The following is a 16,477-nucleotide window of genomic DNA, read 5'->3' on the forward strand; positions in this document are numbered from 1 at the left end:
ATTTTGACTCATTGCATCTTGACCAGGAAAGTCGGCCATTGGAAAATGAGAAAAACGTTATTCATATCTTCCTGGCTTTATATGGTCCTTTCCGAAAAGGAAGTGAAAGCTTGCCCTTGAAAAGTATCATGCTGTTGGCCAGTTGTTTACGCCGTTGCTATTATCTGTAACATTATATCAGGGTATTTAGAATATATATTTAGTCCTTTTTAGTCTGCGCTTAGCTGGCCTTGAACTACTATTCGTGATCTTGGACTATTATTTGTTATCTATGTAGGCTCAACATTTGAATGTTTTTCTCAATACATACCAAGAAATAAAAGTACCTTTAAACTTAACTGGTATTTTCTCCATCATTAAGAGTGAATTAATCACACAACTAAAAGCTGAAATTAAAAGATCAATCTCTTTAATTAAAGTTTTTGCATTTATTGCCATTTAAGATGCGCTGATATTTATCCAAATGAATTATGCATTTTAATGCTTCAGGGGTTTATTTTTAAATCCAGTCTTGGATTACAGCATACTGTGAGTTGTATTTTTGGAGAATTTGTGATAATACATGTAGTATATATCTCTATGGCAACTTAAATGAATTTTGTTTTTCATTGCCTTAGATCTATATTTTTTTTTTTCAATGACAATGACCTTGGTTCATGTCAGCATGTGTTTATATTGATTTAATTTGTCTCTGACTTGGTAGATAGGATTATGATTTATAAAAATAGTTTGTTGTTCACTCAAAACAATCTCAATATTGTACTCATCCATCTTTTTTTCTTAAGGTGCTTCTGACTGTTCACAAAATAGAAAACGCTCAACAAATTTATGTTAGTTGTCAAAATTTGACAAGGACAACCTATTGATTGCATTGTTAAAGGGGAGAAAAACTAGAGTTCCAATTTCTTTTCTGAATCTGATGGTTTTGCAATTGTGATAATGGCGGGGACCAATTTACACCCCATGATTTGATTAAATCAGACAGAAAAGAGTGTTTGATTGAGTCCTTAACCGTCAGACAAGGAAACAGTTTATTGGAAGACATCATGTTGGGTCTAAACATCTGTCTGAAATCCTGGGGTGAGGAAAAAATTAACCTTAAGTTAGTAAAGAACAATTCTGTCTATTTATCTATAGTCCTTGTTATGCGGCGTGGGCACATAGGGCAAGAGTGAAGACCAATTAGAAGAGAAAAAAAGAAGCCAAAATAAAAGACATACGTTTGAGAGAGTTGTATGATTTACTGTAAAATCACATATTTTCGTGGGTTCAAGTTTTCGTGGTTTGCAGAAGAATTCTTCATTCATGGGGATCTGATTTCGTGGATGAAATATTGTTGAGTAATTATATGTATGTAACATTTTATTTTCCTGGTGGATATGAATTTGTGGGTATTATCATACCTCTAAAACAATGAAGATTAATTACCCTCATAAAAATTTGTGATTTCACAGTATGAAATTCTGACTTGGATGTATAAGTCTTAATTTTTAAATAATGAATTTAAAGAAATGGAAAATTATGAAAGCAGTGTAGGGAAACTTACTTTTTTATACAGTAATGATTTTAAATATCAGTGGGAAGGTACATTGTAAAGTACATGGAACTTTTAAAAGCTGTTTCCTTTCTTAAAAAAAATCTGAGAAATACATGTACTGGTACATGTACACTTTTGTAATAATTATGTTATCATGATCACTCAATCTGTCTTAATTATCAGGTCATCAGGTGATCAGAGTCTTACTATCTGTTTATAGTGCATAAAAACACTTTTAAGTTAAATTCTGGAACAGCAAAATCAATTTCAACCAATTTTGGTTTATAGTATCTGAGGGGTATATTCAGCATATCTAAGTGAGTTTCTTGATCCCTGTCTCACTTGCATGATGGAGGGGTATAACCTGAGAATCATCTTATAAATTAATGCTATCTTCCAATCGAAAATGTCATTTAATCATGGACATCCAGTACTGAACTTTTTACTAAAATTGTGAAATTTATGGCCCCAGTTGGTTCATGCTTCAGGCCTTTAAGAGTGCAGTATATAGATGGTCATATTGTACGTACTTAAGATCCATGTTTTTCTGTGTGGGATTTCTTTACACTATGTATTCATGAAGTCACATTTTTACTCAAAATTTTTCCTACATACTTGAAATTTATTAAGAACGTATAACATGCTGAATGATGAAAAGTGATGAAAGGATTACAGTGTGTTTTCATTTACCCCTTTTCCAGCATTGTAAAATGCCTGTCCCTTTATTTCAGTGATCAGGCCAATGGGTGGGGCATAGTTGCATTGTTCATTTTCTCTTTTGAGAAGTTGATGGCTTATTTATAATCACTCCCCCTCAACTTCCTTATGCTGTGCCTATAATAAAAACAAACAAAATATTGACTATAAATATAGAACCAAACTCAGGACCTGAATTTGATCAATATTTTATTAATTCTAATACATTATCATAGACATATTTGGATGAACAGATGTTATTTTGCAATGAAAGTATACCTATTATCCTGACTTAAAACACATTTATCATTTTAAAACAGTTACTTGCATTATCTGTTGTCAAATTTGTATGAACCCAGGTTGACCTCTAAAAAAGTCAAAATATTTCCTCCTGATAAATTGAGGAAAATATTTCAGGGTTAAATGGTTATCTGGATTTGTAAAATATAGCAGATTGGGTATTTTCTTTTCAATTTTATTGAAAAACAAGTTGCTGTCCCTTAAAAAAGGACTGCAATACGTGGACCATATGCATGTTTTTTCTTACTTATATTCAATTAAGAAAATTTCTAGGTGTAGGGAATATTCATGTAAGTTTGTTCACTTTTTCTACAATGATCTGCCTACTTATAACTGATTTATTGTGAACATTTAATCTCCGAATGACCTTTAGTTTTGTCAGTTTAAAAAATCAGGGTTATTTTCATCGTGTAACTCATACTGACTTTTGACAACTGTTCTGGATTTATACGGAAGAAATTTATCATGAAAAATAGAGATCTGATGGTTTACGAGAAGCACAGCTATGTAGTACGCAGATTTTTTTGTCGGAGCCCCCCCCCCCACACACACACATAAAAGGTCGTTGCTACAGACCTATATCAAACGATATTTTGTTTGCTGAAAACACTTAATTATTTTGCGAGTCTTGATGCACAAACGTATGCTGGCGAAACTTCCTCTATCTTTAAAAGCTATCTCTATTCGTTGAATGACGTTTTTCATTCAGATTGTTAAGTTACATGTATCTATATACATGTACTGTATAACTTCTTAAAATGCTTGTACCATGGAATCAATGTTTAGTTTGTATATAAAAGTATATGTAAAAGATAGAAAGTCGGATCTGCCAATGAATATATATATGAAGAATTAAAGGCGCGATTTGCCAATGAATGATATATTTTAATATCGAATAGGGCGAATTAATTCGGGCAAGTTACAGGTGCGAATTTTAGCACTCGCGCATGCGTAGCCTGTGGTTTGCCCAGGGCATCCGGTTTAACCTCGCTTATATATTTTGCGTGAAACCTCATGGTCCACGCAATAACATATCTGTACAATAAAAAGAAATATATATGATAGCACATACAATCATACATCAAACTTAATTATTTAAGGAATAACTGTCTTATTTTTCGATTTCATGAAGATGATCAATCGATTGGCTTGCGTGATAATTTGCATAAACGCCAAAGGTGTTTATGCATAAAATTATCATTTTAAAACAGTTACTTGCAATCAAATTTGAAATCTTCATGAAATCGAAAAAAAATATTTTCTCTTATGATAAATTGAGGAAAATATTTCAGGGTTAAATGGTTATCTGGATTTGTAAAATATAGCAGATTTTCTTTGCAATTTTATTGAAAAATAACATATCTGTACAATAAAAAGAAATATATATGATAGCACATACAATCATACATCAAACTTAATTATAACATAGATCAATGTCAGGGACCCAGTTTGGTTCAGAATCTACATTTAATCAATTTCCGATTTATTTTTAATAGCATATCTTAGAGATGTAAAGGATGAGTAATTGTAAGCTGCAACTTCACAACAGAGAAAAAGTTGGTCATATACATGTATATTGAAATTACATCAAACCTCTGAAATTAAATCTTCATTTATATTCAGATTGACAATTATCTTGTAGACTGCATGTTTGAATGCATGATCATGATTATAATCTTTGCCCTCAACTAAACATTTTCAAATTCACTGCCTTAATTCTTTCTCATGAATGATAGGACCAAGGGTTGGGTGTTTATAATGCGTATTCATATAATGAGTTATCCTGAGAAAGTAGTGATACTCAGGTGACTGTTAAGGCCCCAGTGGGCCTTATGTTATTTGAAAGTAATGATTTAAATCAATCTTTGGTTTATGAAGTTCAAGATAAAATACTATGGTTCATATGAAACAAGAAAAAGAAAAATCTCAAAAATAGTTAAAAAGATGTAGGAAAAAAAATTTTGAGAGGAGCTAATTCTAAAATGTTACATTTTTTACAATATTTGTAACTAAGCAGGCTCTTCTAATTAAATTTTCATTGAAAATCGTCACATTTTAAAGCTGATAAAATATTCTTAACTTTCCTTATATGATAATCTTCTATTCGGAATTCAATTCTTGGCAATGCATTGTACTTTCGGCATAAAATTGTTCGAATCATTCGATTGTCACTACTGTAAACAATGTCATGTGCCCCAGAAATCTTGCGAGATTTAGAGCTTTCTCGACTCCCCCGCAAAAGAGCAATAGTAAGTTAGATTACTGTGAGGTGCTCCCGATATTACGTATTGTCATAATCACCCTAAAGTATTTTTTTTTATTAAATGTATAATTAGCTCACCTGGATGAAATTAAGATGAGCATATGGTGTATTGCAGGTTCATTTCTGAAGAAACTACTGTGTAAGCCTCCATGAAACTTACATGGATGATTCACCTAGTTTAGCTTGATCAAACTTATTAATATATTAATTTTCTTATTAGGTGGTGAAATTTTTGAATGAAGATGCATGTGCAGGCACCACCAAATGTGTCATGGATGTTGCTCTAAAGTTGGATAATAAGCTGCCTTGCTTATGATGCAAGCAGCTATTAGGTTGTAGTTTGATTGATTTAAATGAATTGGGGCCTATAATGAACAAATATTGTATATGTTACTTATGGATCCTGCTCAAGACTTTGATAAACATTTGCAAAAGAGCTTTGTAATTTTTTATTTATTCAGCTTAAGTTTCTAAATACTGAGGCTGAGAATGACACAAGCTTTGTCCTAAAATTAACATTATAGAAAAATTCAAAAAAATAAAAAATTAAATTGAACAGATGAATATTCAGAGGTTACCAGTATAAAATGCTAATTAGAACATTTCAGATCAATCTTGTGTAACAAATGACCAACCATGCAAAAACTGTTTGAACAAGTATGTTATAAAGATGATTGATAGGTTTTGGGTTAATTCACATGGTCAGCCATGAAAACTAAATTTTTTCATCTAATTGGGGGGAAAAGTACAATAGGTACCAGAGTCTCCAACTTAATGACCCTGTACAAGGATTACCTTCCGCAAATATTCCATTTAGATTAAATAAGATAGGAATAATTTATATTTAGATTAATGCAAAAACTTTTAAGTGGGGGTTAATGATCTGACAGTACAAAATTAGTTTTAAATTGATGAAATTTTTGCATATATATATATATATTAAAGTGTATTTACATTAAATTTTATTATTAGTATGAGTATTTCAATTAGATAATTCTAAATGAGTTGTTGACTTTGATTTTTTGTGTGATGAAAGTCTAAACCCATTAACTGTATTAGTTTGAATAAATAACCATTTGGGAGGAGAAGGGGGTAGAGAAAAATGTATTAATACATAAAATGCTGTTTTAAACAAAAACATGAAAGTTAATTAATTTTCTGCAATAAGCCATGATTTAATTCATATGAAACAAGATCTATAAAACTCTTTGCATTCGAATGAGAGGTTTGCTTTCTTTTTTACGGGAAAAAAAACCTTACTTTATGGATATCGCATGCAATGGTAAATTGGAGTCCTCATGCAGCTAAAAATTTCAACTTAAATTTTTTCTAAAGAGTAAATTAAGCCACATTCAGATTTGAAGTTTTAATTTTTTAAACGTTATATTATGTTCCTATAATATCTCTTAACTTCTTAATATTATTGAAAATATTTAAGAAAACAGATATGTATGATAATATCACAAAATGGCTCTTTAACATCTATTTGTGAGAATAATAATTCACAAGGTCAAGTGGATGGTTGTTCAAGAAATTTTACATTGATTTAAGCACCATAAATATTTCACGAGTGGTGCTTCTCACAAAATTACGAGATAATTAATTCCTCGCTTATTTTCAGGAATGTACTTTAGTCTATAGGGTAGAAATTGATATTTTGAATTACAAATGCATTAGCTATGTATGATATATGTTAAAAAGGAAAACTTTAAGGGACATGAAAAATTGTTATTTGGTCACATTTTTGTAGAATATGACTGATAACCATGTTAAGTTTTTATGGTAAAGTTTTCATGTAGTATTTCATGCAAGAGAACATTTATCATAAAGTATGCTGCTTTTGATGTTCTTGAGTGACAATTAATATTCATGATGATTTATTTAGAGAATTATTTAATGTATAAATTTGAATTCCTACTACTCTTAATAATTTGGCATGTAAGTCGCTACAAAAAACTTAACTGTTTTTAGCATTGATGCATGAGAATAATGATAAATGGTGGTTTTAGTAGAGCAAGGGCAATGGACTGACCAAGAGGCCATTGTCGTTGACCTTTTGGGTCAAGTTTAGTGTGTTGCACTCGGTAATTTGGTTTTATTTTTATTAATATGTCAGTTATGTTGGCAACAGAAAAAAAAACCCAAACATATGTGTTTCTTTGTCTTCACTGACCATGTAATAATTTATGCCATATCCTATTTTTCCCTGACCCACTGAACATATCAAACATCAGTATATAATGTGTATTATAATAGTCAGGCATTAGATGGAACATTTTCTTATTCAACAAGCATGAAAGCATTGTTATACAGTCGACTCTCATTAACCCATTAATGTCATCGGTTAATTAGCATTTTTTGTCTTCATTCCTTAATTTGGAATGGGTTGAAAAGTTTAAGGTTAAAGATGCAGTGAAGCACATAAAAAAAAATTCCAACAGGGGTCCCCATTTAATTAAAACTAGGTAAGATATAAAAAAGAAGTTCAAGATGAGAACACAGAGTGATCATATTACACATGTATAACAGTTTTATTTATGACAATTATCGATAACATGTAGATGATATGTTGTAACCCAAGTAACTTTTATTTGCATGCAGAAATTGCACCCATTATTAAGTTCTAGAGTTTTGCAACATTCATTTTATACGTATCTTTAAGATTGCAGATTGAGATATTTCTCAATGCAAACCAAGAATTAATTCATTCATAAATTTATGTTGAATGTTTCCTGACAGTTGCAAAACATAAAAGTTGTGCTTGGATTTCAGATTAAGAAGTTGCAAAAAAGATTAAACATGCATGCAGTCACAAATATTTATAGTTGATTTACAGTGATGTCATATGCTATAGCTGTACCTGGTAATTTATTAAACCATCATTTATAAATATGTTTTTTCTGAACCAATCATACTGATGGTACAAAAATTTGTACTGTCAAAAGTCCTGAATAAAATTGAAAGTTTTTAATTCTATATTCATTTTGTCTTCCTGGAAATTGTTGAAGAATGTCGCAACATATAGTTTAATTGCAGGACCCATTGGTTTAATAGGGCAGCTATATAAATTGAACCTGACCTATACATGTATATGAAAAATTAAGTCATATTATTCTGACAAAGAAAGGACAAACATTTCTTTATTTGTTCATTATATTATTATGTTTATTCACCAATCAAGGGCCCACGGGGGGCATGAACAATTATTACAAAATGATAACATTGATTACAATTCTATATTAAGGATAATGTAACATGACTAGTGATTAAGTTTGACATTGAGAAGTGCATCACCACACTGGATCAAAAGCATAGAAACCAAAAGATACATTTTATTTGATCACATAATATCATATTGTCAAAAGAATCTCTGAAACTTCACACATATTTGTTCTGATATTCTGACCTCAAAGCTCTATTTTATGGTACCAGTACATCACAATGAAGAATTCTGACAATTTAGCTTCTTTTGAATTTCATCATTCACTTAAAAATTATGAGTGTCATAATGTTACTGAAATGCAGACTCCTGTGCTGTATGATGGGATTGGATCTGATGATGGTTGCTGCTGCAGTTATAAAGATACATGTATTTACTGTAATCACGACAACAAATCATCACACATGGAAATCGTTGCAGCCAGGCCATACAGTATAGCAAGAGCAAAGAATAAGTTTCATTATGTACAAACCTGCAAATTTGTAATGTGAATTTAAATCTAGTCTTTTCTAAGAATATGGTCTTGGATGCTGTTTTAATTTCATAGACTGATTATAAAATATGTGTATTTTTTCACCAGCCAGATTGAGATTTAACCTTTGTTGCTTCTGATGATTCTAAGGTCATTAGAATTCTTTTTAGGGTCATTAATGATTTTGATTTATGTATGACATTGGTCAAATGTAGGGGGAAAAACATGCACACCTGCACAGAGAAGAAAAAATAATCAAACCATCACCAAAGCTCCTTGTTGAAGACCAATACAAAAGCTGAAAATGATGCTTTGTCTGGGTCCATCCAGACAACCTGCACCAATAATAGCCTGTCTAGCTGGCATTAAATTCTCCCATTTTTAAGTGGTCTGGACAGAGGAATTTCTATTGACAGGTCAGTTTGACCTTTATCACACTGGTCAGACTTTATTTGTGTACTCTGTAATCTACCTGAGTTCTGTCAATAATAGAGGACCTTTCAGCTCAATAGTTGGGACTTGGAGAATAATAGGTCCCCCAACAAAAAAATCCAATAAAGTTTCAACTTTTATCAGAAGAAAGGAATAAATGTGATTCTGGGTTAGCCTAACTGTCACTGATATATCAGTTACACTGATACAAGATGACATCAGTAACCTGCACCTCTGAGTCTTATTTTGCAAGAACTTTCTGTACTCTTTTGAGGTTTCCTTGTCATCATCATTAAAACATGTAACAAGTGAAAGATGTTACATTTGCATAATTCCTCTGTATGCTGGGGTAAACACATCAAGTGCTAGCATCTTTCCAGAGAGATAACCCTGGTTCATATTCCACATAAACACAAGAGAGAGCAAGGCTGTTCATTTCTCATTTGTCACATTAAGTCAGAATTATATGACACAGACTTATGGGAATCAATACATTGTACGTGATATTTCTAAAGCAGCCTTGGACTTGTAGATGATACACTTAAAAGACACACGGACATCAATTACTGAATTTATAGTCTTGTCTCTGAAGGGAATCTTCGTATTAGATGCTATTGACATGTATCCAAAACACAGCGAAAATCAATATGAACTATAACCAATAACTAAATAGGTATTTAATTAAAAAATCAACCGGTATAAAATAAGGTGCTGAGTGTTCTATTTTGGCCAATTTATAGACTGTTTATTTAGACCAGGAATGTTATCAACGTGTTCAAACAGGCAATGGTCAACAACCTAGCATGACCTATCCTACTTTATTCCAAGAGCACTGTTAAATATGAGCCTATCAAAAGCAGTTTGATTCATGTGTTAGGGGCTATGTTTAATCAATTCGGAGGCATCTGAAGGGAGCATTGTTTGAGATGATTGACTATAATTCTAATTTACACAAATGTTATGCAGTGCATTCCATGAAACATTATCAGATTATAATTTATATTCATAAAAAAAGTTTTTTTCTTGGGAAAAAAATAAAGGCCTTTGTTTTATAAAATTTCTTTATGTATATTAGAAAGGTTTTTGTTGTTGTTGTTGGAATATTTTAATTTTAAATACATTTAGGTGAAAGCCATTAGTTTTTTTTTATAGCCACACATGCTCTGAAAAGAAACACTTCATCCAGTTTTTGAAATATTAGGTGCATTAGGATAAGTTTCTCAGAACTCATTTTAAATTTGTATCAGGAAGTGTGTCTGAAAATTACACTTTTTGCTGCAGGTTTTTGAATTCCTGAGGATCTGATATTTTCATTGTATTATACAGCTAGGATAAATGTTTTAATTAAGAACGATTGAGTATCTTTTTCAATGTAACATTATATTACATAATGTATTTGAGAATCCATTTGCTTGTCTGGAAGACAGGTGCTTGGTTGCTTTTTCTTAAGACCCTATTAAACTTTAAACAGCCTATAGGAATCTGATATCAGGATATGGTCTGCTTTTTTTCCAATAATGGGAATGAAAAAAGTTTGGGAAGAAGTGCGTGTAGCAGGGTCTTTAAAAATAGGTTTAGTACATTGCAGTTGTTATATGTGTAGCATGTCTGAGAATTATTTCAATTCTGTGTCTCAGATTGAAGGCATTACTGTGTATTAGGAAAAGAGAAAATCATTACGAAAATATATGGCTTGACCAGGATTCAAACCCTGAACCCCTGCATCACTAGTCAGATCAATGCTGTGCCAACTGAGCTTCCACAAGATCCATATACTGCTACAACTAAATGTTATTCTCTCTCTATGTTCTTTTTAAAAGAACTAACTTTGCTTGTAAGTCATTTTATTATCCTGCAAATACAAGCAAACATCATTTTGATGATCATTATGAAAGGAATGGATTTTTCAATGTTTAATCATTTAAATATTTTAGAAGAAAGGGGAAAGGGAAATTCAAAAGTTCTGTATACTGGTCATGTGGCTAGACATAGGGCTATTTTAACAGTCACTATTATAAAAACTATTAGCTTTTGTTGAATAATCAGTTTTTATTTTGGAAATGTTACAATTGAATAATTTAAATCCTTAAAGAGTGGCAAAAAGCATTTTACAACATTGGAATCAAATATATTAAGCCAGATTGTCTCTGGGTCTAAAATGTTGGCAGGCATGGAATTAATCCTTTTTATTATGTATAATATTACCAAGTAATCCATGCTAGTCTTGCGATCTTTTATATAAGCCATCCAAGTAGACATTACTTTCTGGTGTCATATAACTTAGTGACCCTGGGCTATTTTATTGTGACCAGCTCCTTGTTTTTCATGGTCGGCTAAATTCTGTTAAACAACTTTATGCCTGACACTAGCACATTACATTGTAAGTCACATTTTTTTTCTCCATATACAGTGGTGTCCTTTTGTGTGTGGGGTTTTTCTTTATGTTTGGATTATTTTACCTGCAATAATACACATGGCACTTAAAACATTCCAACAAGGAGGTGTTGTCAAAATTTCCAAGGCTTAGTACAACATTGAATAAGAAAGTGCAGAGTACCTTTGTTATTAATGTAGACAGTTTATAAACTGGGACTCTTTGATCTTAAAAAGGAAGATATTGGCTTTAAGGTTTGAATTTTTCTTTTGTTTAGATCTACTTTTTGTATTAAGAATTGTATATTGCCAAAGATACTATTAGATTTTTAATATATTATCTGTGAATTGTATTTTTTAGTTCTTCAACAAACTTGAACAAATATCCTTCAAATTGAAGAATATTGTTGTATAAATGTACTTATCCACATTAATACTATAGTGTTGTCTATGTCATATAAATGTTCACATGCATTTGACCCTTTGTGTGATGGCTATATATTTTAGAACAACTGTAATGTAAACTTATGATAGTTAGTGCAAAGGAATCTTTGGCTCTTGGCTAAGGCCACAGTGAGGGTGTATCTTAAAGTTGTTTATATGTTGGATACTTTATAAAAATTACATCCTTGAACATCTTCTTTTTTTTTTTTTTTACTTCTAAATAAGCTAGTAAACTGATCGTATGAGTTCAAACCCTTTATGTAGTGCCACGTCATGCAGTTTATAGAAATATGTGTTTAATCTTTGATAAAATCTTTTTTTTTTTCCCTTTTTGGGGGGATATAAAAGAGGGAAGAAACAATGTAGATGATACACATAATACTGACTGTAAAAGGAGTATTCCAAAAATGTTAAATTCATGACCCTGTTGCATTCATATAGGGTTTAAGCCCCAAGGTTTGACTATAAGTTCAATTGTCATAATTTATACATATATTAATTTAATAGTAAATTACATCTTTGAAAATCTTGGATACATAACCCAACTCTGGTCCAGTGATCAAGCCCCGGGCAAAGATGGAGCTAATAAGTTGGCCATATCATTGGAAATTTATTTTATATACAGTGTATCAAAGGTTAGGGCTATATTTTATAAGTCATATTTTACCTTTACTTCAGAATTTTCACTCCCATAGAAGACAAGCTGTAGGAATATGATGATTATAAGTCTTTATGAATTTGTCTCGTAATTTCAGATTTTTTGTTCAAGATGAGGCAGCATTGGCCATAGAGTGAAAACCTGATCATGTTTTAAAGGGAAACTGTTAAAAATACATTGAATCTCTTTTTTAAAAAAATCTTTCTTTTCTTTGTTTAATGTAAAGTTCTAAAGAATTGTTTACATGTTATTACCATAATTAAGAGGTCATGTTGATCAATTTTAAATGTAATTTGGTAATAAATTCTGAGCCATTTAAAATGAAATAGATCCTTTAAAGGTTCGTGCAGAGGTCTAACTTCATTATTGTTACATGTAATCTAAAAAATTCTTCTTCAAAGATTATGTAAATATTTAAGAACTTTTTAGTACTGAAAGGCATTCAATGGCTATAAAAGCAATCCTCGTTTGTAGCTTATCATTAACAATGCATTAATTAATTAAGCCCTGCAAATCAGATTAACAGTAACATATATTATCACCAGATGGCAAATTTCTAGGATGGTGTGACTGTTTTGAAATGTCAGTTGTAAATAACATGAAAAATTTTAAAGAAAAATATCTTTTTTACTTACAAAGGTGTTGGATGACATTTGAGCAAATGGCATATTCACTAGATTATGGTATTTTTTTTTATTGTATGATGTTTATAAACTACTTTTTGATTTGGCACTTTGAGGTACCAGATCAACTTGCACATAAGTTGCTTGTTGCTTTAGGTTATGCCAGAATCACTGAGATTACATATTGCTATCTGTTTTTATACGCCCGTCTTAAGACGACGGGACGTATTATGTTATAGGCTTCGTGTCCGTCCGTCTGTCCGTCTGTCTGTCTGTTAGCTTTTCGTTTCCGGCTCATAACTTTAATACTATTAGGCCTAGGATTATCAAACTTTGTCATCTGATGCATCTTGGGTAGAAGGTGTGTCGCACACAAAAAGTAGGTTGCTCTGACCTTTAATTAAGAAGATATAGCCAAATATGGAAAAATCCTTTCCGGCCCATAACTAGAAAACTATAAGACTTACAATCATCAAACTTGGCCAGTTTATGCATCTTAGGTAGAAGGTGTGTCGCGACCTATTTCAAGGTCACTGTGACCTTTGATTTAAATGAAATTTAAAAAAAAAATGTGTCTTTTTACTATTCATTTACACATCCCAAATAATGTAAGAGTATTGCACTGTCCTTATTAAAAAAGTGTTAAATCAAGAAAATACTTATTTTTTTAAAGCATATACTTGACAGCAATCTATAACAAACATTATGTATGTTAAAGAAATCCTACCTCTCCCATGAGTGTAATTATCAAGCACTGGTCAAGACTCCAGAAGAATTTTGATAACAGAAAATTGCATGTCAAATTAGAGAGAAATTAATGAGTTTTGAGTGTGAGGAGTTCGCTAATAGCTAGAGCATGGTGTTATCTATATCCCTTGAGTATTGGGCAAATGTGTGAGCCTGTTGGATTAAAAATAGCTCTTGCTGGCTATTCTAAGTTTTAAAATGAATTTAATGAAAAGTAATTAAAACTAATTTAATATTGCATAGTAGACTAATCTTATATTATATAAAATTGTTAATTTATAAAAACTAATTTCATGGGATTGGGGTGGAATCAGCATGTCCATATGAATTTTATATTAAAACCTATCAGACATTAAATGTCAACCCAAAAAAAATCATTTAAAAAAGTTATGGTAGATAGTGCAGACCCATTCATCTATTGGTATTAATGAGTAAACAAGCATCCAGTTAAAGATTAATTAATGAGTTCAGGCTAGCTGTCTTAATCACTCTGATCAAGCTGTATGATGACCTTAGGGAATTAGACAGAAGAACTGTTTGTTAGTTAATAGCATATGTCATTTGATGGCCAGCCTTTTCTTTTCAAAATTAATTTGGTATAGATTAATTTGTTAAGACTTATTTGATATGGTTTATTATGATGGGCATTTGACAAGGTCTAACACAACCAGCATAGAAATCCATCAATGATGTAATATTTATTATAACTAATGCCTACATCACAGGGGATTGATAAATATTTTTAGGAATGGAAAAATCACAGAAATTTAGAATCAGGGTTGACATGATAATTGCAAGCTAAACTGTTGAAGAAAATTGTAATTTTTGACGGGCGTATCATGCTGTGGCTCGGCACTTTATTGTCTATATATCATTCTGCTTTAACATTTGAGGATTCTCAGCATCCTCTCTGGAAATGCTGAACCGATTTCAACCAAATATTGGCATGCAACATTTACAGGAGAACAAAATTATGAATTTCATGGTCTCCCTTGGAATGAAGGATGGGCAAAAATTATAAGGGAATCTTTAAAAATCTTTACTCCTGGACATCAAGCAGATAAAGTATTGGCATGATATTAAAATAAACATAAAACCCTCTGTCAAATTTTTATAATGTACGTAATATGGCCTCATGGGTCAAAGGATCTGTGCTTAAGATGGACTCTCGATTGGCCATGCATTGGAATTACATTCATAGACAGTGATACATTCATATTTCAAAAATTCTCCTTTCTGCCGCTGTGTATTTAGCAGACAAATTAAGTGCATTGTTCTGATAAGCAAAGATGCCAGCTCTTCTAAAACTGGGAAAATTCTCTGTCCCAGAGTAGGAGTTTTGGATTAAGAGGGTTATAGCTCTTTTGGTCATTTTGAGAAAATGCAGTAATTATTTGAAAATCTTCTTCTCTGCAATTGGAAATGAAGTGGATGGTTATGATGAACAAGGCAAGAGTGCTTTTTCCAAGTTTGCATGGGAAGTTTTTGGCCCCTGGGTCAGGAGTTCTGGAATTAAGTGGAGTTCCATAATAATCATGTATTGGAATATTTATTCTGCATTATTAAAATTAGTTATTCCCCTTTCTCATTCACTAATATTATACCATAATGTAATTGATAGGCAAATAGAATAAAATAATTTCACCAAAATTTTAGCTCTCCTGAGCCAAATATATGACTGTTTATTTTCTGCAGTTCCAAATTAATCACCTTATTACAAATCAAGGTAATTAAAATCAAATCAATAAATATTACCATGACCTCCCACCCCACCCCAAGAAAAAATTGAAGGATTGGCCATTATCTGACCTTTGAAACAAATTTTGATGTTCTAAACATGGAAGATGTAAAGTTATAAGTGTGACATCAAAAATGACTCAAATAAATATACAGTAAAGCTTGGTTATAATGGACTCACTGGGACCTATGAAATTACTTCGTTTTATCTGTAAATCGTTATATCTGTATAAGGAATTCGTTTAAATTTATATATCTGGGGATCCAAGATAACTTCGCTTTGTCCATGAATCCGCAATGTCCGTGTTTGTACCAAATGAGTTTTACTGTATCAATGATTTTGAAAGAAAATACTGTATCTTACACAATATAAGTAAAAATACTAGTACCTGAGCAAGTTCAAGCATTCATCTGAAATATTTTGAGAGCATATTTTTACTACTGACAACAATAAATTGTTAGAAAGTCTACCCAAAATGACTTCCCAAAATGTCTACCCAAAAGATGTCATTTTTGGTCCATAAAAAGCTTAAGAACCCAGGAGCTTTTTGGGGCAGTACTCAACAAGTCTCCAGGGAATTTCTCACTTGACCCACTGGGAGCCTCAAGGCAGCCACCAACCCCTAACCTAATCAGCTCCCATCCCCACCCCTTCCCCTGTAATTTTGAATCCTGGATCCACCCTTCACAGTGACCTGTCATTATCCAATGGTTTACAACCTAGAAAACAGATTTTTATTGTTGTTGTTGAGATAATGATGTCTTATAAAGTGCTTCCTGAATTTGTACCCTAAATAGAAATAAGTAGGTATTTACTGATAAGTAGTTCATCATAGAACTATTATGAATACACTGTTAAGCCCAGTTTACATTAGTGTCGAGGTAAATGTTTTCTGAACCATTACGAGGACATTGTCCTTTGACCCAGTGAGTGTCTGGAACTTAATAGGAATTCACAATTAAGGTGCAATGAGC

The 16,477-nt window shown here is 31.8% G+C and overlaps 1 protein-coding gene across 4 annotated transcripts in view; it reads left to right on the forward strand.

Moving 5' to 3' along the window:
• The window catches only part of LOC134281399 (retinoic acid receptor beta-like), a 46,625-nt gene that overhangs the window by 12,905 nt on the left and 17,243 nt on the right, over positions 1–16,477 (forward strand). The window lies entirely within an intron of this gene.

This window comes from Saccostrea cucullata, unplaced genomic scaffold, assembly GCF_032062105.1.
Source record: "Saccostrea cucullata isolate Sc308-1 unplaced genomic scaffold, CSIRO_AGI_Scuc_v1 ctg632, whole genome shotgun sequence".
Taxonomy (NCBI): domain Eukaryota; kingdom Metazoa; phylum Mollusca; class Bivalvia; order Ostreida; family Ostreidae; genus Saccostrea; species Saccostrea cuccullata.